The sequence below is a fragment of the Oncorhynchus masou genome, chromosome 27, assembly GCF_036934945.1.
Source record: "Oncorhynchus masou masou isolate Uvic2021 chromosome 27, UVic_Omas_1.1, whole genome shotgun sequence".
NCBI lineage: Eukaryota > Metazoa > Chordata > Actinopteri > Salmoniformes > Salmonidae > Oncorhynchus > Oncorhynchus masou.
The window spans coordinates 55,441,464-55,467,960 of NC_088238.1; the positions used below are offsets into that span (position 1 = coordinate 55,441,464).

The 26,497-nt window shown below is 45.9% G+C and overlaps 1 pseudogene; it reads right to left on the reverse strand.

The window, feature by feature from the left end:
* The window catches only part of LOC135516439 (VPS10 domain-containing receptor SorCS2-like), a 473,003-nt pseudogene that overhangs the window by 316,257 nt on the left and 130,249 nt on the right, over positions 1 to 26,497 (reverse strand).

Here is a 26,497-nt window from a genome sequence, read left to right on the forward strand (position 1 = left end):
TACATTGGTTGTTTTGTCACATAAACTGAAATAAGGCTAACTACTAGAATTTTAGAAACCAGGAAATGGTGGAGCGATTTCTCCATATTGCACCTTTAATGAAAACTCACAACTACTCATCTCTCTGTGTCTCTTCATCAGTTTCTTGATTGGTTTCTCAGTGTGTGTGTGTGTGTGTGTGTGTGTGTGTGTGTGTGTGTGTGTGTGTGTGTGTGTGTGTGTGTGTGTGTGTGTGTGCGAGTGACTGAGTGAGTGAGTGACTAAGTGACTGAGTGAAGTGAGTGAATCGGACACTGTGGTGGGATTAACAACAAGATCACCTTTAAAATGGTATGTACAGTGGGGCAAAAAATGTATTTAGTCAGCCACCAATTGTGCAAGTTCTCCCACTTAACAAGATGAGAGAGGCCTGTAATTTTCATCCAAGGTACACTTCAACTATGACAGACTAAATTAGAAAAAAAATCCAGAAAATCACATTGTAGGATTTTTAATTAATTTATTTGCAAATTATGGTGGAAAATAAGTATTTGGTCACCTACAAACAAGCAGGATTTCTGGCTCTCACGGACCTGTAACTTCTTCTTTAAGAGGCTCCTCTGTCCTCCACTCGTTACCTGTATTATGTATGTTATGTATGTTTGAGGAATTTAAATTTAAATGAGATTCATGTTGTTTGAATTTGGTGCCCTGCACTTTCACTGGCCGTTGTCATATCGATCCCGTTAACTGGATCTCAGCCATAAGAAGTTTTAACTGACTTGCCTAGTTAAATAAAAGGTCAAATAAACCAAATGAAGTATAGGGATACTGTTATCCACATAGACACCAGTGATGTTAGGATGAAACAGTCAGAGGTCACCAAGTGCAACATAGCTTCAGACTGCCATTTAGCTAGAAAGATGTTTTGGCGTTGAGTAATTGTCTCTGGCCCCCTCCCAGTTAGGGGGAGTGATGAGCTCTACAGCAGAGTCTCTGCCCCCCTCCCAGTTAGGGGGAGTGATGAGCTCTACAGCAGAGTCTCTGGCCCCCTCCCAGTTAGGGGGAGTGATGAGCTCTACAGCAGAGTCTCTGGCCCCCTCCCAGTTAGGGGGAGTGATGAGCTCTACAGCAGAGTCTCTGGCCCCCTCCCAGTTATGGGGAGTGATGAGCTCTAGAGCAGAGTCTCTGGCCCCCTCCCAGTTAGGGGGAGTGATGAGCTCTACAGCAGAGTCTCTGGTCCCCTCCCAGTTAGGGGGAGTGATGAGCTCTACAGCAGAGTCTCTGGTCCCCTCCCAGTTAGGGGGAGTGATGAGCTCTACGGCAGAGTCTCTTGCCCCCTCCCAGTTAGGGGGAGTGATGAGATCTACAGCAGAGTCTCTGGTCCCCTCCCAGTTAGGGGGAGTGATGAGCTCTACAGCAGAGTCTCTGGCCCCTCCCAGTTAGGGGGGTGAACACACGCTGTTTGAACACTGGTTTCTGTCCCTCCCCAAAGATAGAATATGGAGAGAACTGACCCTCTTTCTGGGACTCGCCTACAAACAGGATCAAACTTGGCCTACTGATGAGTGACAGACTTCATCCTAGCTTGAGGGGTGCTCTCATCTTATCTATCAACATAGACAGGGCTCTTGCTCCACAATGAGATAGGGTACAGGCCAGGCAGCAGGCTGTTTGCCAAGCTGCCAGCCTAGTGGAGTCTGCCCCGAGCAGTCAACGTAGTCAGCTCAGTTTTCCCCATTGAGACCGTCTCTGCGCCTCAGTCTAGATCTGTCAAACCTAAACATGGTGGTTTTCGCTTTTACGGTCATTATGATCAGCTATGAAAAGCCAACTGACATTTACTCCTGAAGTGCGGACCTGTTGCCCCCTCTACAACCACTGTGATTATTATTTTCTTGACCCTGTTGGTCATCTATGAACATTTGAACATCTTGGCCATGTTCTGTTATGATCTCCACCCAATACAGCCAGAAGAGGACCCCTCATAGCCTGGTTCCTCTCTAGGTTTCTTCCTAGGTTTCTGCCTTTCTAGTGAGTTTTTCCTAACCACTGTGCTTCTACACCTGCATTGCTTGCTGTTTGGGGTTTTAGGCTGGGTTTCTGTACAGCACGTTGTGACATCTGCTTCATAAATCTATTGATTATGTTCCCCTCCTCTCTACCAATACTGTACCCCTCCTCTCTCTACCAATACTGTACCCCTCCTCTCTCTACCAATACTGTACCCCTCCTCTCTCTACCAATACTGTACCCCTTCTCTCTCTACCAATACTGTACCCCTCTCTCTCTACCAATACTGTACCCCCCTCCTCTCTCTCCCTACCAATGCTGTACCCCTCATCTCTCTACCAATACTGTACCCCCCTCCTCTCTCTCCCTACCAATACTGTACCCCCTTCTCTCTACCAATACTGTACCCCCCTCCTCTCTCTACCAATACTGTACCCCCCTCCTCTCTCTACCAATACTGTACCCCTCCTCTCTCTACCAATACCGTACCCCTCCTCTCTCTACCAATACTGTACCCCCTTCTCTCTCTACCAATACTGTACCCCTCCTCTCTCTACCAATACTGTACCACCCTCCTCTCTCTACCAATACTGTACCCCCCTCCTCTCTCTACCAATGCTGTACCCCTACTCTCTCTACCAATACTGTACCCCTACTCTCTCTACCAATACTGTACCCCCTCCTCTCTCTACCAATACTGTACCCCTCCTCTCTCTACCAATACTGTACCCCCCTCCTCTCTCTACCAATACCGTACCCCTCCTCTCTCTACCAATGCTGTACCCCTCCTCTCTCTACCAATACTGTACCCCCCTCCTCTCTCTACCAATACTGTACCCCAATCCTCTCTCTACCAATACTGTACCCCCCTCCACTCTCTACCAATACTGTACCCCTCCTCTCTCTCTACCAATACTGTACCCCTCCTCTCTCTACCAATAATGTACCCCTCCTCTCTCTACCAATACTGTACCCCCCTCCTCTCTCTACCAATACTGTACCCCAATCCTCTCTCTACCAATACTGTACCCCCCTCCACTCTCTACCAATACTGTACCCCTCCTCTCTCTCTACCAATACTGTACCCCCCTCCTCTCTCTACCAATACTGTACCCCTCCTCTCTCTACCAATACCGTACCCCTCCTCTCCCTACCAATACTGTACCCCTCCTCTCTCTACCAATACCGTACCCCTCCTCTCTCTACCAATACTGTACCCCTCCACTCTCTACCAATACCGTACCCCTCTTCTAACGGGAGAATACTAAACACAGAGTAGAAGGAGAATACTAGGAGAGAATACGAGATGGAGAATAGAGGGAAAATACTAGAGGGAGAATAGAGGGAGAATACTAGAGGTAGAATACTAGAGGGAAAATACTAGAGGGAGAATAGAGGGAGAATAGAGGGAGAATAGAGGGAGAATACTAGACGGAGAATAGAGGGAGAATACTAGAGGTAGAATACTAGAGGGAGAATACTAGAGGGAGAATAGAGGGAGAATAGAGGGAGAATACTAGAGGGAGAATACTAGAGGGAGAATAGAGGGAGAATACTAGAGGGAGAATACTAGAGGGAGAATACTAGAGGGAGAATACTAGAGGGAGAATAGAGGGAGAATAGAGGGAGAATACTAGAGGGAGAATACTAGAGGGAGAATAGAGGGAGAATACTAGAGGTTAGAATAGAGGGAGAATACTAGAGGGAGAATAGAGGGAGAATAGAGGGAGAATACTCGAGGGAGAATAGAGGGAGAATACTAGAGGGAGAATAGAAGGAGAATAGAGAGAGAAGAGAGGGAGAGTACCAGAGGGAGAATACTAGAGGGAGAATAGAGGGAGAATACTAGAGGGAGAATAGAGGGAGAATACTAGAGGGAGAATACTAGAGGGAGAATAGAGGGAGAATACTAAAAGGAGAATAGTGTTATGACAGAAGCTGGGACACGAGAACAGGGAGTGAATATTTAATAAATAACAGACATAAAACAAAACACGGACAGGGGAAACACAAAATGAACGCTGACACCAGGATCAAACTGAGGAATAGACAGATACAGAGGAGGCAATCAACAAAGTGATGGAGTCCAATGAAGCGCTGATGCGATCAACGATGGTGACAGGTGTGCGTAGTGATGGGCAGAATGGCGGCCTGGAGCACCAGAGAGGGGGAACGTGAGCGACATGAAAAAAATGGAGAAGAGAATACTAAGGAGGGAGAATATTAAAGATAGAATAGAGGGAGAATAGAGGGAGAATAGAGGGATAATACTAGAGGGAGAATAGAGGGAGAATAGAGGGAGAATAGAGGGAGAATACTAGAGGGAGAATACAAGAGGGAGAATACTAGAGGGAGAATAGAGGGAGAATAATAGAGGGAGAATACTAGAGGGAGAATAGAGGGAGAATAATAGAGGGAGAATACTAGAGGGAGAATAGAGGGAGAATACTAGAGGGAGAATAGAGGGAGAATACTAGAGGGAGAATACTAGAGGGAGAATAGAGGTAGAATACTAGAGGGAGAATAGAGGGAGAATAATAGAGGGAGAATACTAAAGGGAGAATACTAGAGGGAGAATAGAGGGAGAATACTAGAGGGAGAATAGAGGGAGAATACTAGAGGGAGAATACTAGAGGGAGAATACTAGAGGGAGAATAGATGTTGTATAATAGAGGGAGAATACTAGAGGGAGAATAGAGGGAGAATAATAGAGGGAGAATACTAGAGGGAGAATAGAGGGAGAATACTAGAGGGAGAATAGAGGGAGAATACTAGAGGGAGAATACTAGAGAATAGGGAGAATACTAGAGGGAGAATACTAGAGGGAGAATACTAGAGGGAGAATACTAGAGGGAGAATAGAGGGAGAATACTAGAGGGAGAATACTAGAGGGAGAATACTAGAGGGAGAATACTAGAGGGAGAATAGAGGGAGAATAGAGGGAGAATAGAGGGAGAATAGAGGGAGAATAGAGGGAGAATACTAGAGGGAGAATACTAGAGGGAGAATACTAGAGGGAGAATAATAGAGGGAGAATACTAGAGGGAGAATAGAGGGAGAATAGAGGGAGAATAGAGGGAGAATACTAGAGGGAGAATACTAGAGGGAGAATACTAGGAATACTAGAGGGAGAATACTAGAGGGAGAAATAGAGGGAGAATACTAGAGAGGGAGAATAGAGGGAGAATACTAGAGGGAGAATAGAGGGGAGAGGGATACTAGAGGGAGAATACTAGAGGGAGAATATAGAGGGAGAATAGAGGGAGAATACTAGAGGGAGAATAGAGGGAGAATAATAGAGGGAGAATAGAGGGAGAATACTAGAGGAGAATATAGAGGGAATATAGAGGGAGAATAGAGGGAGGAGGAGAGAGAATACTAGAGGGAGAATACTAGAGGGAGAATACTAGAGGGAGGAGGGAGAATACTAGAGGGAGAATAATAGAGGGAGAATAGAGGGAGAATAGAGGGAGAATACTAGAGGGAGAATACTAGAGGGAGAATACTAGAGGGAGAATACTAGAGGGAGAATACTAGAGGGAGAATACTAGAGGGAGAATATAGAGGGAGAATAGAGGGAGAATAGAGGGAGAAATAGAGAGGGAGAATAGGGGAGAATACTAGAGGGAGAATAATAGAGGGAGAATACTAGAGGGAGAATACTAGAGGGAGAATACTAGAGGGAGGAGAATACTAGAGGGAGAATAGGGAGAGGGAGAATACTAGAGGGAGAATACTAGAGGGAGAATAGAGGGAGAATACTAGAGGGAGAATACTAGAAGGAGAATACTAGAGGGAGAATACTAGAGGGAGAATACTAGAGGGAGAATACTAGAGGGAGAATAGAGGGAGAATACTAGAGGGAGAATACTAGAGGGAGAATAGAGGGAGAATACTAGAGGGAGAATACTAGAGGGAGAATAGAGGGAGAATACTAGATGGAGAATAGAGGGAGAATAGAGGGAGAAATAGAGGGAGAATACTAGAGGGAGAATAGAGGGAGAATACTAGAGGGAGAATACTAGAGGGAGAATAGAGGGAGAATACTAGAGGGAGAATAGAGGGAGAATACTAGAGGGAGAATAGAGGGAGAATAGAGGGAGAATACTAGAGGGAGAGGGAGAATACTAGAGGGAGAATAGAGGGAGAATAGAGGGAGAATACTAGAGGGAGAATAGAGGGAGAATACTAGAGGGAGAATACTAGAGGGAGAATAGAGGGAGAATACTAGAGGGAGAATACTAGAGGGAGAATACTAGAGGGAGAAGAATACTAGAGGGAGAATACTAGAGGGAGAATAGAGGGAGACTAGAGGGAGAATACTAGAGGGAGAATACTAGGGAGAATACTAGAGGGAGAATACTAGGAGAATACTAGAGGGAGAATACAAGAGGGAGAATACTAGAGGGAGAATACTAGAGGGAGAATACTAGAGGGAGAATAGAGGGAGAACACTAGAGGGAGAATAGAGGGAGAATAGAGGGAGAATACTAGAGGGAGAATAGAGGGAGAATAGAGGGAGAATACTAGAGGGAGAATAGAGGGAGAATATAGAGGGAATAGAGGGAGAGGGAGAATACTAGAGGGAGAATAGAGGGAGAATACTAGAGGGAGAATAGAGGGAGAATACTAGAGGGAGAATACTAGAGGGAGGGAGAATACTAGAGGGAGAATACTAGAGGGAGAATACTAGAGGGAGAATACTAGAGGGAGAATACTAGAGGGAGAATACTAGAGGGAGAATACTAGAGGGAGAATACTAGAGGGAGAATACTAGAGGGAGAATACTAGAGGGAGAAAATAGAGGGAGAGGGAGAATACTAGAGGGAGAATAGAGGGAGAATAGAGGGAGGAGGGAGAATACTAGAGGGAGAATAGAGGGAGAATAGAGGGAGAATAGAGGGAGAATAGAGGGAGAATACTAGAGGGAGAATACTAGAGGGAGAATACTAGAGGGAGAATACTAGAGGGAGAATACTAGAGGGAGAATAGAGGGAGAATACTAGAGGGAGAAACTAGAGGGAGAAATAGAGGGAGAATAGAGGGAATACTAGAGGGAGAATACTAGAGGGAGAATACTAGAGAGGAGAATACTAGAGGGAGAATACTAGAGGGAGAATACTAGAGGGAGAATAGAGGGAGAATAGAGGGAGAATACTAGAGGGAGAATAGAGGGAGAATACTAGAGGGAGAATACTAGAGGGAGAATACTAGAGGGAGAATACTAGAGGGAGAATACTAGAGGGAGAATAGAGGGAGAATACTAGAGGGAGAATACTAGAGGGAGAATACTAGAGGGAGAATAGAGGGAGAATACTAGAGGGAGAATACTAGAGGGAGAATACTAGAGGGAGAATAGAGGGAGAATACTAGAGGGAGAATACTAGAGGGAGAATACTAGAGGGAGAATACTAGAGGGGAGAATACTAGAGGGAGAAATAGAGGGAGAATACTAGAGGGAGAATACTAGAGGAGAATAGAGGGAGAATACTAGAGGGAGATACTAGAGGAGAATACTAGAGGGAGAATACTAGAGGGGACAATACTAGAGGGACAATACTAGAGGGAGAATAGAGGGAGAATACTAGAGGGAGAATACTAGAGGAGAATAGAGGGAATACTAGAGGGAGAATACTAGAGGGAGAATACTAGAGGGAGAATACTAGAGGGAGAATACTAGAGGGAGAATACTAGAGGGAGAATACTAGAGGGACAATACTAGAGGAGAATAGAGGGAGAATACTAGAGGGAGAATACTAGAGGGAGAATACTAGAGGGAGAATACTAGAGGGACAATACTAGAGGGACAATACTAGAGGGAGAATAGAGGGAGAATACTAGAGGAGAAAAGAGGGAGAATAGAGGGAGAATACTAGAGGGAGAATACTAGAGGGAGAATACTAGAGGGAGAATACTAGAGGGAGAATACTAGAGGGAGAATACTAGAGGGAGAATACTAGAGGGAAACTAGAGGGAGAATAGAGGGAGAATAGAGGGAGAATAGAGGGAGAATACTAGAGGAGAATACTAGAGGAGAATACTAGAGGGAGAATACTAGAGGGAGAATACTAGAGGGAGGAGAATACTAGAGGGAGAATACTAGAGGGAGAATAGAGGGAGAATACTAGAGGGAGAATACTAGAGGGAGAATACTAGAGGGAGAATACTAGAGGGAGAATACTAGAGGGACAATACTAGAGGGACAATACTAGAGGGACAATACTAGAGGGAGAATAGAGGGAGAATACTAGAGGGAGAATAGAGGGAGAATAGAGGGAGATATAGAGGGAGAATACTAGAGGGAGAAATAGAGGGAGAATACTAGAGGGAGAATACTAGAGGAGAAAGAGGGAGAAATAGAGGGAGAATAGAGGGAGAATAGAGGGAGAATACTAGAGGGAGAATAGAGGGAGAATAGAGGAGAATACTAGAGGGACAATACTAGAGGGACAATACTAGAGGGAGAATAGAGGAGAATACTAGAGAGGAGAATACTAGAGGGAGAATAGAGGGAGAATAGAGGGAGAATAGAGGGAGAATACTAGAGGGAGAATACTAGAGGGAGAATACTAGAGGGAGAATACTAGAGGGAGAATACTAGAGGGAGAATAGAGGGAGAATAGAGGGAGAATAGAGGGAGAATACTAGAGGGAGAATACTAGAGGGAGAATACTAGAGGGAGAATACTAGAGGGAGAATACTAGAGGGAGAATACTAGAGGGACAATACTAGAGGGAGAATAGAGGGAGAATACTAGAGGGAGAATAGAGGGAGAATAGAGGGAGAATAGAGGGAGAATACTAGAGGGAGAATACTAGAGGGAGAATACTAGAGGGAGAATACTAGAGGGAGAATAGAGGGAGAATACTAGAGGGAGAATAGAGGGAGAATACTAGAGGGAGAATAGAGGGAGAATAGAGGGAGAATAGAGGGAGAATAGAGGGAGAATAGAGGGAGAATACTAGAGGGAGAATACTAGAGGGAGAATACTAGAGGGAGAATACTAGAGGGAGAATACTAGAGGGAGAATACTAGAGGGAGAATACTAGAGGGAGAATAGAGGGAGAATACTAGAGGGAGAATACTAGAGGGAGAATACTAGAGGGAGAATACTAGAGGGAGAATACTAGAGGGACAATACTAGAGGGACAATACTAGAGGGAGAATAGAGGGAGAATACTAGAGGGAGAATACTAGAGGGAGAATAGAGGGAGAATACTAGAGGGAGAATAGAGGGAGAATACTAGAGGGAGAATAGAGGGAGAATAGAGGGAGAATAGAGGGAGAATACTAGAGGGAGAATACTAGAGGGAGAATAGAGGGAGAATACTAGAGGGAGAATACTAGAGGGAGAATACTAGAGGGAGAATACTAGAGGTAGAAAAGAGGGAGAATAGAGGGAGAATAGAGGGGAATAGAGGGAGAATACTAGAGGGAGAATAGAGGGAGAATACTAGAGGGAGAATACTAGAGGGAGAATACTAGAGGGAGAATACTAGAGGGAGAATAGAGGGAGAATACTAGAGGGAGAATACTAGAGGGGAGAATACTAGAGGGAGAATACTAGAGGGAGAATACTAGAGGGAGAATAGAGGGAGAATAGAGGGAGAATACTAGTGGGAGAATACTAGAGGGAGAATACTAGAGGAGAATACTAGAGGGAGAATAGAGGGAGAATAGAGGGAGAATACTAGAGGGAGAATACTAGAGGGAATACTAGAGGGAGAATACTAGAGGGAGAGGGAGAATAATAGAGGGAGAATACTAGAGGGAGAATACTAGAGGGAGAAACTAGAGGGAGAATACTAGAGGGAGAATAGAGGGAGAATACAAGAGGGAGAATACTAGAGGGAGAATACTAGAGGGAGAATACTAGAGGGAGAATAGACAGAGAATACAAGAGGGAGAATACTAGAGGGAGAATACTAGAGGGAGAATACTAGAGGGAGAATACTAAGGAGGGAGAATATTAGAGGGAGAATAGAGGGAGAATAGAGGGAGAATAGAGGGATAATACTAGAGGGAGAATAGAGGGAGAAATAGAGGGAGAATAGAGGGAGAATAGAGGGAGAATACTAGAGGAGATATAGAGGGAGAATACTAGAGGGAGAATACTAGAGGGAGAATAGAGGAGAATACTAGAGGGAGAATAGAGGGAGAATAATAGAGGGAGAATACTAGAGGGAGAATAGAGGGAGAATACTAGAGGGAGAATAGAGGGAGAATAGAGGGAGAATACAAGAGGGAGAATACTAGAGGGAGAATACTAGAGGGAGAATACTAGAGGGAGAATACTAGAGGGAGAATACTAGAGGGAGAATAGAATACTAGAGGGAGAATACTAGAGGGAGAATACTAGAGGGAGAATAGAGGGAGAATACAAGAGGGAGAATACTAGAGGGAGAATACTAGAGGGAGAATACTAGAGGGAGAATACTAATAGAGGGAGAATAGTAGAGGGAGAATACTAGAGGGAGAATACTAGAGGGAGAATAGAGGGAGAATAATAGAGGGAGAATACTAGAGGGAGAATACTAGAGGGAGGAGGGAGAATACTAAGGAGGGAGAATAGTAGAGGGAGAATACTAGAGGGAGAATACTAGAGGAGAATACTAGAGGAGAATACTAGAGGGAGAATACTAGAGGGAGAATACTAGAGGGAGAATAGTAGAGGGAGAATACACTAGAGGGAGAATACTAGAGGGAGAATAGAGGGGAGAACACTAGAGGAAGAATACTAGAGGGAGAATACTAGAAGGAGAATACAAGAGGGAGAATAGAGGGAGAATACTAGAGGGAGAATACTAGAGGGAGAATACTAGAGGGAGAATAGAGAGGGGAGAATACGAGAGGGAGAATACTAGAGGGAGAATACTAGAGGGAGAATAGAGGGAGAATACTAGAGGGAGAATAGAGGGAGAATAATAGAGGGAGAATACTAGAGGGAGAATAGAGGGAGAATAGAGGGAGAATAGAGGGAGAATACTAGAGGGAGAATAGAGGGAGAATACTAGAGGGAGAATACTAGAGGGAGAATACTAGAGGGAGAATACTAGAGGGAGAATACTAGAGGGAGAATACTAGAGGGACAATACTAGAGGGACAATACTAGAGGGAGAATAGAGGGAGAATACTAGAGGGAGAATAGAGGGAGAATAGAGGGAGAATAGAGGGAGAATACTAGAGGGAGAATAGAGGGAGAATACTAGAGGGAGAATACTAGAGGGAGAATAGAGGGAGAATAGAGGGAGAATAGAGGGAGAATAGAGGGAGAATAGAGGGAGAATACTAGAGGGAGAATAGAGGGAGAATAGAGGGAGAATACTAGAGGGAGAATACTAGAGGGAGAATAGAGGGAGAACTAGAGGGAGAGGGAGAATAGAGGGAGAATAGAGGGGAATAGGGAGAATACTAGAGGGAGAATAGAGGGAGAATACTAGAGGGAGAATACTAGGAGAATACTAGAGGGAGAATACTAGAGGGAGAATAGAGGGAGAATACTAGAGGGAGAATACTAGAGGGAGAATACTAGAGGGAGAATACTAGAGGGAGAATACTAGAGGGAGAATAGAGGGAGAATAGAGGGAGAATACTAGTGGGAGAATACTAGAGGGAGAATACTAGAGGGAGAATACTAGAGGGAGAATAGAGGGAGAATAGAGGGAGAATACAAGAGGGAGAATACTAGAGGGAGAATACTAGAGGGAGAATACTAGAGGGAGAATAGAGGGAGAATAGAGGGAGAATACTAGAGGGACAATACTAGAGGGAGAACACTAGAGGGAGAATACTAGAGGGAGAATAGAGGGAGAATACAAATGGGAGAATACTAGAGGAGAATACTAGAGGGAGAATACTAGAGGGAGAATAGACAGAGGGAGAATACTAGAGGGAGAATACTAGAGGGAGAATAATAGAGGGGAGAATACTAGAGGGAGAATACTAGAGGGAGAATATTAGAATAGAGGGAGAATAGAGGGAGAATAGAGGGAGAATACTAGAGCGAGAATAGAGGGAGAATAGAGGGAGAATAGAGGGAGAATACTAGGGAGGGAGAATACTAGAGGGAGAATACTAGAGGGAGAATACTAGAGGGAGAATAGAGGGAGAATAGTAGAGGGAGAATAGAGGGAGAATAATAGAGGGAGAATACTAGAGGAGAATAGAGGGAGAATACTAGAGGGAGAATAGAGGGAGAATAGACGGAGAATACAAGAGGGAGAATACTAGAGGGAGAATACTAGAGGGAGAATACCCGAGGGAGAATACTAAGAGGGAGAATAGTAGAGGGAGAATACTAGAGGGAGAATACTAGAGGGAGAATAGAGGGAGAATACTAGAGGGAGAATACTAGAGGGAGAATACTAGAGGGAGAATACCCGAGGGAGAATACTAAGAGAGGAGAAATAGAGGGAGAATACTAGAGGGAGAATACTAGAGGGAGAATAGAGGGAGAATACTAGAGGGAGAATACTAGAGGGAGAATACTAGAGGGAGAATACCCGAGGGAGAATACTAAGGAGGGAGAATAGTAGAGGGAGAATAGAGGGAGAATACTAGAGGGAGAATACTAGAGGGAGAATACTAGAGGGAGAATACTAGAGGGAGAATACTAGAGGGAGAATAGTAGAGGGGAGAATACTAGAGGGAGAACACTAGAGGAGAATAGGGAGAATACTAGAGGAAGATACTAGAGGGAGAATACTAGAGGGAGAATACTAGAGGGAGAATAGAGGGAGAATACTAGAGGGAGAATACTAGAGGGAGAATACTAGAGGGAGAATAGAGGGAGAATAGAGGGAGAATACTAGAGGGAGAATACTAGAGGGAGAATAGAGGGAGAATAGTAGAGGGAGAATAGAGGGAGAATAATAGAGGGAGAATACTAGGGAGAATAGAGGGAGAATACTAGAGAGGGAGAATAGAGGGAGAATACTAGAGGGAGAATAGAGGGAGAATAATAGAGGGAGAATACTAGAGGGAGAATAGAGGGAGAATACTAGAGGGAGAATAGAGGGAGAATACTAGTGTGAGAATAATAGAGGGAGAATACTAGAGGGAGAATAGAGGGAGAATACTAGAGGGAGAATAGAGGGAGAATAATAGAGGGAGAAATAGAGGGAGAATACTAGAGGGAGAAATAGAGGGAGAAGAATAGAGGGAGAATAGAGGGAGAATACTAGAGGGAGAATAGAGGGAGAATACTAGAGGAGAATAGAGGGAGAATAGAGGGAGAATACTAGAGGGAGAATAATAGAGGGAGAATACTAGAGGGAGAATAGAGAGAGAATAATAGAAGGAGAATAGAGGGAGAATAATAGAGGGAGAATAGAGGGAGAATACTAGAGGGAGAATAGAGGGAGAATAATAGAGGGAGAATAGAGGGAGAACACTAGAGGGAGAATACTAGAGGGAGAATACTAGAGGGAGAATACTAGAGGGAGAATAGAGGGAGAATACTAGAGGGAGAATAGAGGGAGAATACTAGAGGGAGAATACTAGAGGGAGAATAGAGGGAGAATACTAGAGGGAGAATAGAGGGAGAATACTAGAGGGAGGAGAATAGAGGGAGAATACTAGAGGGAGAATAGAGGGAGAATACTAGAGGGAGAATAGAATACTAGGGAGAATACTAGAGGGAGAATAGAGGGAGAATACTAGAGGGAGAAACAGAGGAGAATAATAGAGGAGAATACTAGAGGGAGAATAGAGGGAGAATACTAGAGGGAGAACAGAGGGATAATACTAAGGGAGAATACTAGAGGGAGAACACTAGAGGGAGAACACTAGAGGGAGAATAGAGGGAGAATACTAGAGGGAGAATACTAGAGGGAGAACACTAGGGAGAACACAAGAGGAGAATACTAGAGGAGAGAAATAGGGAGAATACTAGAGGAGAATAGAGGGAGAATAATAGAGGGAGAATACTAGGGAGAATAGAGGGAGAGGGAGAATACTAGAGGGAGAATAGAGAGGAGAATACTAGAGGGAGGGAGAATACTAGAGGGAGAACTAGAGGGAGAATACTAGAGGGAGAACTAGAGGGAGAATACTAGAGGGAGAATACTAGAGGGAGAATAGAGGGAGAATACTAGAGGGAGAATACTAGAGGGAGAACACTAGAGGGAGAATAGAGGGAGAATACTAGAGGGAGAATACTAGAGGGAGAACACTAGAGGGAGAATACTAGAGGGAGAATACTAGAGGAGAATAGAGGGAGAATACTAGAGGGAGAATAGAGGGAGAATAGAGGGAGAATACTAGAGGGAGAATACTAGAGGGAGAAACTAGAGGAGAACACTAGAGGAGAATACTAGAGGGAGAATACTAGAGGAGAGACTAGAGGGAGAACACTAGAGGGGAGAATACTAGAGGGAGAACACTAGAGGGAGAATACTAGAGGGAGACTAGAGGGAGAATACTAGAGGGAGAAACTAGAGGGAGAACACTAGAGGGAGAATACTAGAGGAGGGGAGAATAGAGGGAGAATACTAGAGGAGAATAGAGGGAGAATACTAGAGGAGAATACTAGAGGGAGAACTAGAGGGAGAATAGAGGGAGAATACTAGAGGGAGAATACTAGAGGGAGAATACACTAGAGGGAGAACACTAGAGGGAGAATACTAGAGGGAGAAATAGAGGGAGAATAGGGAGAATACTAGGGAGAATACTAGAGGGAGAATACTAGAGGGAGAACACTAGAGGGAGAAGACTAGAGGGGAGAAGACTAGAGGGAGAACACTAGAGGGAGAACACTAGAGGGAGAACACTAGAGGGAGAACACTAGAGGGAGAACACTAGAGGAGAATACTAGAGGGAGAATAGAGGGAGAATACTAGAGGGAGAATAGAGGGAGAATATAGAGGGAGAATACTAGAGGGAGAACACTAGAGGGAGAACAGAGGGAGAATACTAGAGGGAGAATACTAGAGGGAGAATACTAGAGGGAGAATACTAGAGGGAGAATAGAGGGAGAATAGAGGGAGAATACTAGAGGGAGAATAGAGGGAGAATAATAGAGGGAGAATACTAGAGGGAGAATAGAGGGAGAATAGAGGGAGAATACTAGAGGGACAATACTAGAGGGAGAATAGAGGGAGAATACTAGAGGGAGAATAGAGGGAGAATACTAGAGGGAGAATAGAGGGAGAATACTAGAGGGAGAATAGAGGGAGAATACTAGAGGGAGAATAGAGGGAGAATAGAGGGAGAATACTAGAGGGAGAATACTAGAGGGAGAATAGAGGGAGAATACTAGAGGGAGAAACTAGAGAGGGAGAATACTAGAGGGAGAACACTAGAGGTAGAATACTAGAGGAGAACACTAGGGAGAATACTAGAGGGAGAATACTAGAGGGAGAACACTAGAGGGAGAACAGAGAACACTAGAGGTAGAATACTAGGAGAATACTAGAGGGAGAATACTAGAGGGAGAATAGAGAGGAGAATACTAGAGGGAGAATACTAGAGGGAGAATACTAGAGGGAGAATACTAGAGGGAGAATAATAGAGGGAGAATACTAGAGGGAGAATACTAGAGGGAGAACACTAGAGTAGAGGGAGAACACTAGAGGGAGAATACTAGAGGGAGAATAGAGGGAGAATAGAGGGAGAACACTAGAGGGAGAACACTAGAGGGAGAACACTAGAGGGAGAATACTAGAGGGAAAACACTAGAGGGAGAACACTAGAGGGAGAATACTAGAGGGAGAATACTAGAGGGAGAATACTAGAGGGAGAATAGAGGGAGAATACTAGAGGGAGAATAGAGGGGGAGAATACTAGAGGGAGAATACTAGAGGGAGAATAGAGGGAGTAGAATACGAGAGGGAGAATACTAGAGGGAGAATAGAGGGAGAATACTAGAGGGAGAATACTAGAGGAGAACACTAGAGGGAGAATAGAGGGAGAATACTAGAGGGAGAATAGAGGGAGAATAGAGTGAGAATACTAGGGAGAATACTAGAGGAGAACACTAGAGGGAGAATACTAGAGGGAGAATAGAGGAGAATACTAGAGGGAGAATACTAGAGGGAGAATAGAGGGAGAATACTAGAGGGGAGAATACTAGAGGGAGAATACTAGAGGGAGAATAGAGGGAGAATACTAGAGGGAGAATAGAGGGAGAACACTAGAGGGAGAATAGAGGGAGAATACTAGAGGGAGAACACTAGAGGGAGAATACTAGAGGGGAGAATATTGAGTGACAAATAATTAGGGTTCCTTGTCAATGCTGTTTTCACTGTTTCCCTCCATCTCGCTCTCTCCTTCCCTCACATTCTCTCCCTCTCTCTTTCTCTCTTCTCTCTCCCTCCTCTAGCAGTAACACCCTTGTCCCCATTAGCACCATAGCCTGCTACTTCACTCAGTGCTAACGCACCACCATCTTCTGTACCCTCGGCTTTCCATCAGCCTCTGAGGCCATCAGTCACTCAGCCGTCGCTGTGAGTGGGTGTAGTGTGTGTAGTGCTGAGATGTGCCTTCCTCCTGCCTCCATCTCACCCGGCGCCCAGTGCTAACACGTTACAGTTCAGTGGTGATGTGTTGAATGTGTTGATAGCACTGGTGCATTGGTACGTGACATGCTGAAGGTTCCTATCATTTGATACCAGGTACAATAGTTGCCAACAGTGTGGAATTCATTATAGTAACTAAAAATAAAACACTCAATTGGTAAGAGAGTTGTTGCCACGTCAGCATGAATCCTGGCATTAGTTCAAATAAAGTATAGCCTAAGTATCAGATACACAATAAATGAAACGTTTAAACCCTCAACACTCGCTTGACCCCCAACAGATTTACAGTATAATCAAACTCTCTTTATCCATCTATATTCCCCTCTCCTCCATCTCCTGTCTTCATCAGTGAGTGGTCTGGTTCTCTCTGTGTCAGGGGAGCTGCTATGGTGGGCCTCACCTGCTGCCCCGCAGCCCCAACACACTCAAGTATCCTTGAGGATCCACATTGATTTATTCAATCCTATTTCTTTATCAGGCTGAGCAGCGCTGTGTCCCTCCCTCCCTCTCTCCATCTCTCTCTCTCCTCCATCTCTTTCTCTCTCTCTCTCTCTCTCTTTCTCTCTCTCTCTCTCTCTCTCTCTCTCTCCTCCCTCCCTCCCTCCCTCCCTCCCTCCCCTCCTTATATCTCTCTTTCTCTCAACCTCCCCCTCCCTCTCCTCCATCTATCTCTCTCTCTTCCTCTACCCCCTCCCTCCATCCCTCCCTCCATCCCTCCCTCCATCTCTCTCTACTGTATCTCTATCCATCTGGTTCTCTCTCTCTCTTCCTCTACCCCCTCCCTCCCTCCCCTCCCTCCCTCCATCTCTCTCTACTGTATCTCTATCCATCTGGTTCTCTCTCTCTCTTCCTACCCCCCCCTCCCTCCCCCCCCTCCCTCCCTCCCTCCCATCTCTCTCTACTGTATCTCTATCCATCTTGCTCTCCTCTCCCTGTCTCTCTCTCTCTCTCTCTGTCTGTCTCTCTCTGTCTCTCTCTCCCTCCTCCATCTCTCTCTCTCTCTCTCCATCAACCTCCCTCCCTCCCTCCCTCCCTCCCTCCCTCCCTCCCTCCCTCCCTCCCTCCCTCCCTCCCTCCCTCCCTCCCTCTCTCTCCCTCCCTCCCTCTCTACTTTATCTCTATCCATCTTGCTCTCTCTCTCTCTTCCTCTACCCCCTCCTCCCCCCTCCCTCCATCTCTCTCTACTGTATCTCTATCCATCTTGCTCTCTCTCTCTCGCTCTCTCTGTCTCTCTCTCTCTCTGTCTCTCTCTCTCTCTCTCTCTCTCTCTCTCTGTCTCTCTCTCTCTCTCTCTCTCTGTCTCTCTCTGCCTCTCTCTCTCTCTCTCTCTCTCTCTCTCTGTCTCTCTCTGCCTCTCTCTCTCTCTGTCTCTCTCTGTCTCTCTCTGTCTCTCTCTCTCTCTGCCTCTCTCCATCTCCCAAGGCTATGAAATATGCATGGAGGACTGGAGTGAAAATGGGAAGATGATGCAGCTCGCCTCGATTAACTATTTACAGCACAAAGACCATCTGGCCAGAGAGGACGAAGGAATGAGAGAAATAAAGAAATAGGGAGGGAGAGAGAGAAGGAATGAGAAAGTTGGGTAGCATGATGGTAGATTTGTGTCAGAGACCAGCAGATAGTGGGAGAAACAAGGGGATGAGGGGGGACAGAGAGATAAAGAGCGAGAGACAGAGAGAGAGATAAATAGAGAGTGGAAGAGAGAGAAAGAACTATTTTCATAATGTGGGATGGATACAAGTGCTTGCCTCTATAATGTAGCTTTGAAGTATCAAGATCAGACAGAGAGAAGGATGGGTCGTGACTCAAGGCCTTACTATCATATTGATTATGACATACCCAGGATCAGAGGAAAGAATAGACTGCAAGGAAGTAGAGAAACAAAAGGAGTGGAAGACAGCGGTGGAGAGAGGATGAGAGGAGGAGAAACGAGTTTGACAAATGCCTGAAGTGAGCCTGAGGGGGGTAAGTGGATGGGGGTAGGGAGGATGGGGGCATGGGGGATGGGGGTAGGGAGTAGGGAGAAGGGGGTAGGGGAATGGGGGATTGGGGTAGGGAATGGGGGATAGGGGTAGGGAGATGGGGGATATGGGGTAGGAGGAAGTGGTAGGGGGGGGTTAGGGGGAAGGGGGGATTGGGGTATGGGGGATGGGGCGATATGGGGGTAGGGGGGGATGGGGGATAGGGGGTAGGGAGATGGGGGATCAGGGGGTAGGAGGAAGTGGTAGGGGTAGGGGGATTGGTGTGTGGGGGAAGTGGTAGGGGTAGGGGGATTGGGTTGTGGGGGAAGGGGTAGGGGGATGGGCGATAGGGGTAGGGAGATGGGGGATCAGAGAGCGAGAGAGAGAGAGAGAGAATAGTGTGTGGGGTAAGGAGATGGGGGATAGGGGTAAGGAGATGGGGGATTGGGATAAGGGGGATGGGTCTGTGTATCAGTGCCTCACAACTCTCTCTGAACATGACAGCTACTCATCAGTTCAAATTTGAAGTGTGAAGGACACAGGAATTATACAGCATCCCAGCTGTTCTTTCACCACTAACAGACATGTGTTTCCTTCATTATTTTAATTTGTGATTTATGTGTTCAGATAAAAATCTCTTGAAAACATCCAGGAGATGCATCATGGTGTTGTGTGCTTTTGATGACTGTCTTTGACTTCCTGTCTGTTCACACAGTGCTGTGGGTAACCAGCTGGTGTGTGTACAGTGTGAGAGTGACTCAGGCTGTGGGAAGAGTCTGGGCAGATGAAGTGTTAACAGGTGCCATATGATGTGTGTGATGTGTGGGACTCTGCGCGTGTGTCATTGGAAATGCGTGGGGACAGCGAGACCGCAGTGTGTTTGTTCGTGTGACATGGGTATGTGAATATGTATAAATGAAATCGTGCAGTTCAGAGAATGGCATAGTGAGAGAGTGGCAGAGAAATAGTGTGAGAGAATGGCACCCTATTCCCTACATAGTGCACTAGTGTAGAGAGAGAGAGAGAGAGAGAGACCCTATTCCCTACATAGTGAGAGAGAGAGAGAGAGAGCAGAGAGAGCACCCTATTCCCCTACATAGAGAGCACCCTATTCCCTACATAGTACTACTTTAGACCAGAGTGGCATATTCCCTACATAGTGAGACTTTAGACCAGAGTGGCAGAGAGATAGTGCAGCAAGAGAGAGTGGAGCATCTGTGTATCATTGCCTGTCACATAGTGCACTCTTGTGTTCCAGGTTTTACATCCCAGAGAGTATTGCATGTGGTTTACTCTCACTCTGACCAGAGTGGCACTACACTCAATTTGACATCACCCTCTTAGTACTACTTTAGACCAGAGCAACCAATCCCCCGTCCCCTAACAGCATCTTTATCCACACCCAGCTCCTTACTCATGCCAACAAGCCACAGACATAGAATACTGTTTCCTTCATTATTTTAATTTGACCTTGATTTATACAAGTTCTTCCCCGTTCAGATAAAAATCTCTTCCATAAGAGAGAAAACATCCAGGAGATGCATCATGGTGTCGTGTGCTTTTGGATGACTGACATAGTCTCTTTGACTTCCTGTCTGTTCACACAGTAAGGCTATGGGGTAACCAGCTGGTGACCAGAGTGGTACAGTACTGGAGAGTGACTCAGGCTGCTGGGAAGAGTCTGGGCAGATGACTACTTTAGACCATAGACAAAATGTTAACAGGCCTCAGCCATATGATGGTTGATAGTGATGGCACTACGCGCTGGGACTCTGACACGCTAATTCATCATTGGAAATGAGTGGGGACTTTAGACCGAGTGGATTCCCCGCAGCTGAAGTTTGGATTTCTGGATAGGGAAATGGAACCCGAACCCTGCAGCTGTTATAGACACAGAGTATGTCCCAAATGGCTCCCTTTTCCCTACATAGTTCACTACTTTAGACCAGAGTGGCACCCTATTCCCCTATAAAACCCTATTCCCTACATAGTGCACTACTTTAGACCAGAATGGCACCCTATTCCCTACATAGTGCACTACTTTAGACCAGAATGGCACCCTATTCCATACATAGTGCACTACTTTAGACCAGAATGGCACCCTATTCCCTACATAGTGCACTACTTTAGACCAGAGTGGCACCCTATTCCCTACATAGTGCACTACTTTAGACCAGAGTGGCACCCTATTCCCTACATAGTGCACTACTTTAGACCAGAGTGGCACCCTATTCCCTAGTGCACTACTTTACATAGTGCACTACTTTAGACCAGAGTGGCACCCTATTCCCTACATAGTGCACTACTTTAGACCAGAGTGGCACCTATTCCCTACATAGTGCACTACTTTAGACCAGAGTGGCACCCTATTCCCTACATAGTGCACTACTTTAGACCAGAGTGGCACCCTATGCACTACTTTAGACCAGAGTGGCACCCATAGTGCACTACTTTAGACCAGAGTGGCACCCTATTCCCTACATAGTGCACTACTTTAGACCAGAGTGGCACCCTATTCCCTACATAGTGCACTACTTTAGACCAGAGTGGCACCCTATTCCCTACATAGTGCACTACTTTAGACCAGAGTGGCACCCTATTCCCTACATAGTGCACTACTTTAGACCATAGTGCAGTGGCAGTGGCCCTATTCCCTACATAGTGCACTACTTTAGACCAGAGTGGCACCCTATTCCCTACATAGTGCACTACTTTAGACCAGAGTGGCACCCTATTCCCTACATAGTGCACTACTTTAGACCAGAGTGGCACCCTATTCCCTACCTACATAGTGCACTACTTTAGACCAGACCAATGGCACCCTATTCCCTACATAGTGCACTACTTTAGACCAGAGTGGCACCCTATTCCCTACATAGTGCACTACTTTAGACCAGAGTGGCACCCTATTCCCTACATAGTGCACTACTTTAGACCAGAGTGGCACCCTATTCCCTACATAGTGCACTACTTTAGACCATAGTGGCACTTTAGACCTATTCCCTACATAGTGCACTACTTTAGACCAGAGTGGCACCCTATTCCCTACATAGTGGACCAGAGTGGCACCCTATTCCCTACATAGTGCACTACTTTAGACCAGAGTGGCACCCTATTCCCTACATAGTGCACTACTTTAGACCAGAGTGGCACCCTATTCCCTACATAGTGCTACTACTTTAGACCAGACCAGAGTGGCACCCTATTCCCTACATAGTGCACTACTTTAGACCAGAATGGCACCCTATTCCCTACATAGTGCACTACTTTAGACCAGAGTGGCACCCTATTCCCTACATAGTGCACTACTTTAGACCAGAGTGGCACCCTATTCCCTACATAGTGCACTACTTTAGACCTGGCACTATTTACATAGACTACTTTAGACCAGTGGCACCCTATTCCCTATTCCCATAGTGCACTACTTTAGACCAGAGTGGCACCCTATTCCCTACATAGTGCACTACTTTAGACCAGAGTGGCACCCTATTCCCTACATAGTGCACTACTTTAGACCAGAGTGGCACCCTATTCCCTACATAGTGCACTACTTTAGACCAGAGTGGTGAGTTAAATGAGGAATATGGAGCCATTTTGGACGCGATGGTCCAGACAGCTGCAGGAGAGTATAGGTTGTAAAGGGAGAGTATAGGTTGTAAAGGGAGAGTATAGGTTGTAAAGGGAGAGTATAGGTTGTAAAGGGAGAGTATAGGTTGTAAAGGGAGAGTATAGGTTGTAAAGGGAGAGTATAGGTTGTAAAGGGAGAGTATAGGTTGTAAAGGGAGAGTATAGGTTGTAAAGGGAGAGTATAGATCTCTTGATGAAAATAAGTGTTCTGGCCTTATCAGCCTGAGAAGACTTTCTGAAGAATCTGTGGCAGAAACTAAAAGCACAGCAGGGGGTTTTTGGGGGGGAAACTGAGGGGAAGGAGGTGGGGGAACAACTCCCCAAAAAATGTGAGTGAAGTGCTCCGAGGTTCACGGGGAGGTGAATGCTCCCAGCTTACACACAACAGGGATTGTGTGAACACACATTCTGCACACGCTGTAGGCACAGCCACACGCAAAGCCTTGTCTAAATACACACAGACACGTGCACACACATGGTGAGGGTGTGTGGTGTTTGTCCTCTGTCTCGGATGGACGGACGGACGGACGGACGGAAAGACAGACAGACAGACAGACAGACAGACAGACAGACAGACAGACAGACAGACAGACAGACATACAGACAGACAGACAGACAGACAGACAGAGACAGAGAGACATTGGAAAGAACTAACCAAAAAACAGACCAATCTAGAATGCTCTTTGGCCCATAACAGAGGGCCAGAATACCTGACCACTGTGACCCAAAATTAAGGAAACCTTTGACTATGTACAGACTCAGTGAGCATAGCCTTGCTATTGAGAAAGGCATGACTCTCAAGAGAAGACAGGCTATGTTCACACTGCCCACAAAATGAGGTGGAAACCGAGCTGTACTTCCTAACCTCCTGCCCAATGTATGACCATATTAGAGAGACATATTTCCCTCAGATTACACAGATCCACAAAGAACTCCAAAAATGATTATATTTTGATAAACTCCCATATCTATTGGGTGAAATACCACAGTGTGCCATCACAGCAGCAAGATTTGTTTATTTTCCCTTTTGTACTTTAATTATTTGCAAGTCGTTACAAGACTATGTACAGCCATAATATGCCAGTTGAAGTGTTAATATTCATTTGAAACTGTTGAGTGTAATGTTTACTGTTCATGTTTGTATTGCTGGGGTGGCAGGGTAACCTAGTGGTTAGAGCGTTGGACTAGTAATTGGAAGGTTGCAAGTTCAAACCCCTGAGCTGACAAGGTACAAATCTGTCATTCTGCCCCTGAACAGGCAGTTAACCCACTGTTCCTAGGCCGTCATTGAAAATAAGAATTTGTTCTTAACTGACTTGCCTGGTTAAATATTTTTTGGTGTGTTTATTTTCACTTCTATTTCCCTTGCTTTGGCAATGTAAACATATGATTCCCTAGCCAATAAAGCCCCTTGAATTGAATTGAGAGAGAGGGATTAGCCCCAAGGTCCCCTGAGGCAAAACAGTAGGGGACACAGGTCAGACATTTATCACATACGTTTCTCCTCAAGCACACTTCTTCTCTCCCTATCTTCCCCTCTTCCTCTCTCCCTACCCTCCCCTCTTCCTCTCTCCCTCCCCTCCCCTCTTCCCCTCTTCCTCTCTCCCTATCCTCCCCTCATCCTCTCTCCCTACCTCCCCTCTTCCCCCCTTCCTCTCTCCCTACCCTCCCCTCTTCCCCTCTTCCTCTCTCCCTACCCTCCCCTCTTCCCCTCTTCCTCTCTCCCTACCCTCCCCTCTTCCCCTCTTCCTCTCTCCCTACCCTCCCCTCTTCCTCTCTCCCTACCCTCCCCTCTTCCCCCTCTTCCCCTCTTCCTCTCTCCCTACCCTCCCCTCTTCCCCTCTTCCTCTCTCCCTCCCCTCTTCCTCTCTCCCTACCCTCCCCTCTTCCTTCCTCTTCCTCTCTCCCTACCCTCCCCTCTTCCCCTCTTCCTCTTCCTCTCCCTCCCTCCCCTCCCTCCCTTCTTCTCTCTCCCTACCCTCCCTCTTCCTCTTCCCTACTCTCTTCCCCTCCCTACCCCCTCTTCCTCTCTCCCTACCATCCCCTCTTTCCCTCTTCCTCTCTTCATCACTGTCTTTTCCCCTTTGTCTCTCCATCGCTCTTCTTCCTCTTTCCCTTGTCTCTGAAATAATTAAATAAAGAGAGGGAAGAGAGCCTGTGAGTGAGAGAGATGTGCGTGAGTGAGAGAGAGGTGTGTGAGTGAGAGAGAGGTGTGTGAATGAGAGAGAGGTGTGTGAGTGACAGGGAGGTGTGTGAGTGAGAGAGAGGTGTGTGAGTGAGAGAGAGGTGTGTGAGTGACAGAGAGGTGTGTGAGTGAGAGAGAGGTGTGTGAGTGACAGAGAGGTGTGTGAGTGAGAGAGAGGTGTGTGAGTGTGAGGGAAATAGCAGGCCTGTTGGCCACATTACAATCTCAGTATAGCTGTAATTGACAAGCTATAACGCTCCCCTTGGTAGGTCTCTGGTCTCGTTTGGAGCTATTGTTAAATGTTCCTTACAAGTAAAACCATTATTTTATTCAAATGCAAACTGTGTCTTTTCGATATATAAACCTTTTTTTTTTTATATAAACATCCTCGGTTGCCTCAATTTCATAGCAACCATGCCGTTTTGCATCACAAAGAGAGCCGTTCTCGTGAGAAAAGGGAATGTTTAGGTCTCTTCATCGAGCTCCAGCTGAGGATCCTGGGACAGCCATACCAGAGTCAAAGCCCCGGTTATTGGAGCCAGAGACGCAGCATTAAACTCCCATGGCTGACGCCGGAGCTATGGAGGTAGCCCAAACTCCCCAGAACACAAAGAAGAAAGAACACTGGGAGAGACAAGGGAGAAACTGAGGTCTTCGGTCTTCAAAAAAAAAAAATCAATCACATCAGCCACTTTGAAGCAGTTGGTTTATCCTTACGTTTTTAAACTCTGTCGTATCTGAACATGACCATAAACAGACAGGTTTTACACAGAGAGTTGTGTCAGCAGGGGCAAAAGCACATACACTATTCTAAAGCATATAATTGACCAGCACTTTAAATTATCAATAATTATTCGTCCCCGGCTGTGCCTAAGCGAGATCTGTATCAGATCAGTCACCTTTGATATTCTCTTAGAATGAAATAAAAATGAAGACGACGATATTCTGTGAGAGATCTTTGAGAATTTAGTCATGTGAAAGATAGCCAGTTGGAGCAGCTCGGATCCCTCCCACTCCGTCTCTCCGGAGCCCAGTTCACATAGGATTGTCTCACACCACAAACCCATTATCCGCTCTGGCTTAATCCTGATTGGAAAAATATGGGACACCCCCCCCTTTCAAGCATCCGGGGAAGACTGGGGTCGGGATTGCTGGGATCACCACTGTTGATGTTACTTTAGCTTTCAGCTGAGTCATAGGAAGGTACAGAGACAGTTTGGGGACCACATGCCTGGGTTCCTCACAGAGCTTTTTAATCTTAACCAGAACCTCTCTCAAATTTAAGAGAATTGGCAAGCAAAACTGAGAAAGTAAAAGAGGGGTAAACTGACAGACAGAAGTACAGGCAGATCTGTCTCATTTCACCTTGCAGTGGTTGATGTAGCCCACACAAAGAAATCATCCCGACTTTCAAGCCAGTCCAAAGGACTCCAAAGGCAAACCACGTCGGATGACAGGCGTCTAAAACCCACTGACCCAGAAGCCTCACAGAAGTTCCTCTCTCCCGTCTTCCCAGCTAACGTTCCTCCAGAGCGGTGCCTCACACCGCCTGGCGTCTTGATCTACACCACCTGACAGTGAGGTGCCGAGCCCATTAATCTCCCCGATCTTCCCCACCGTTTGATCCCATGCTTGAGGACATCAAAGTGTAGGCTCAAGGACAGTGGAGGTGGCGGTGCAACTGCACAGCCATTCTGGAGCTGACAGGAATCCGACGCCCACACACACAATAACAGCACAACAACACCACGGCGGCCATTTTGGCCCCTGACAAAAAAACATGCTAATTCTCTTCACCGTTCACGGACAATAATGAAAGGAGGCTAACAACGTGCCAGATTTGTGATTTAAATTACAGTTTGTTTAGATTCTTTCAACTTCTCTTTTTTTTCTCCGAGCAGAATGGTTGGTCATGGTGAACCTTAAAAAATTATTCATGAATTACAACAATTAAAACATCAACAGGAGCAGGGTGGAAATAGTATATGTGCATTATTCATATGGCTGCTAGAGGGAGACAAGCAGTCACAGCTAATGAGCGGCCAGCGTTTTGAAGTGCAGAGGACCCACAGCGAGGTAGAGGGAGGTAATGAAGTACTATTGTGAGACCACAGGAGGGGAGGACAGCTCGTAATAAGGTCCGGAACGAAGCAAATGGAATGGCATCAAACACAGAGGGAACAAGGTATTTGATGCCATTCCATACCTTCCATTTC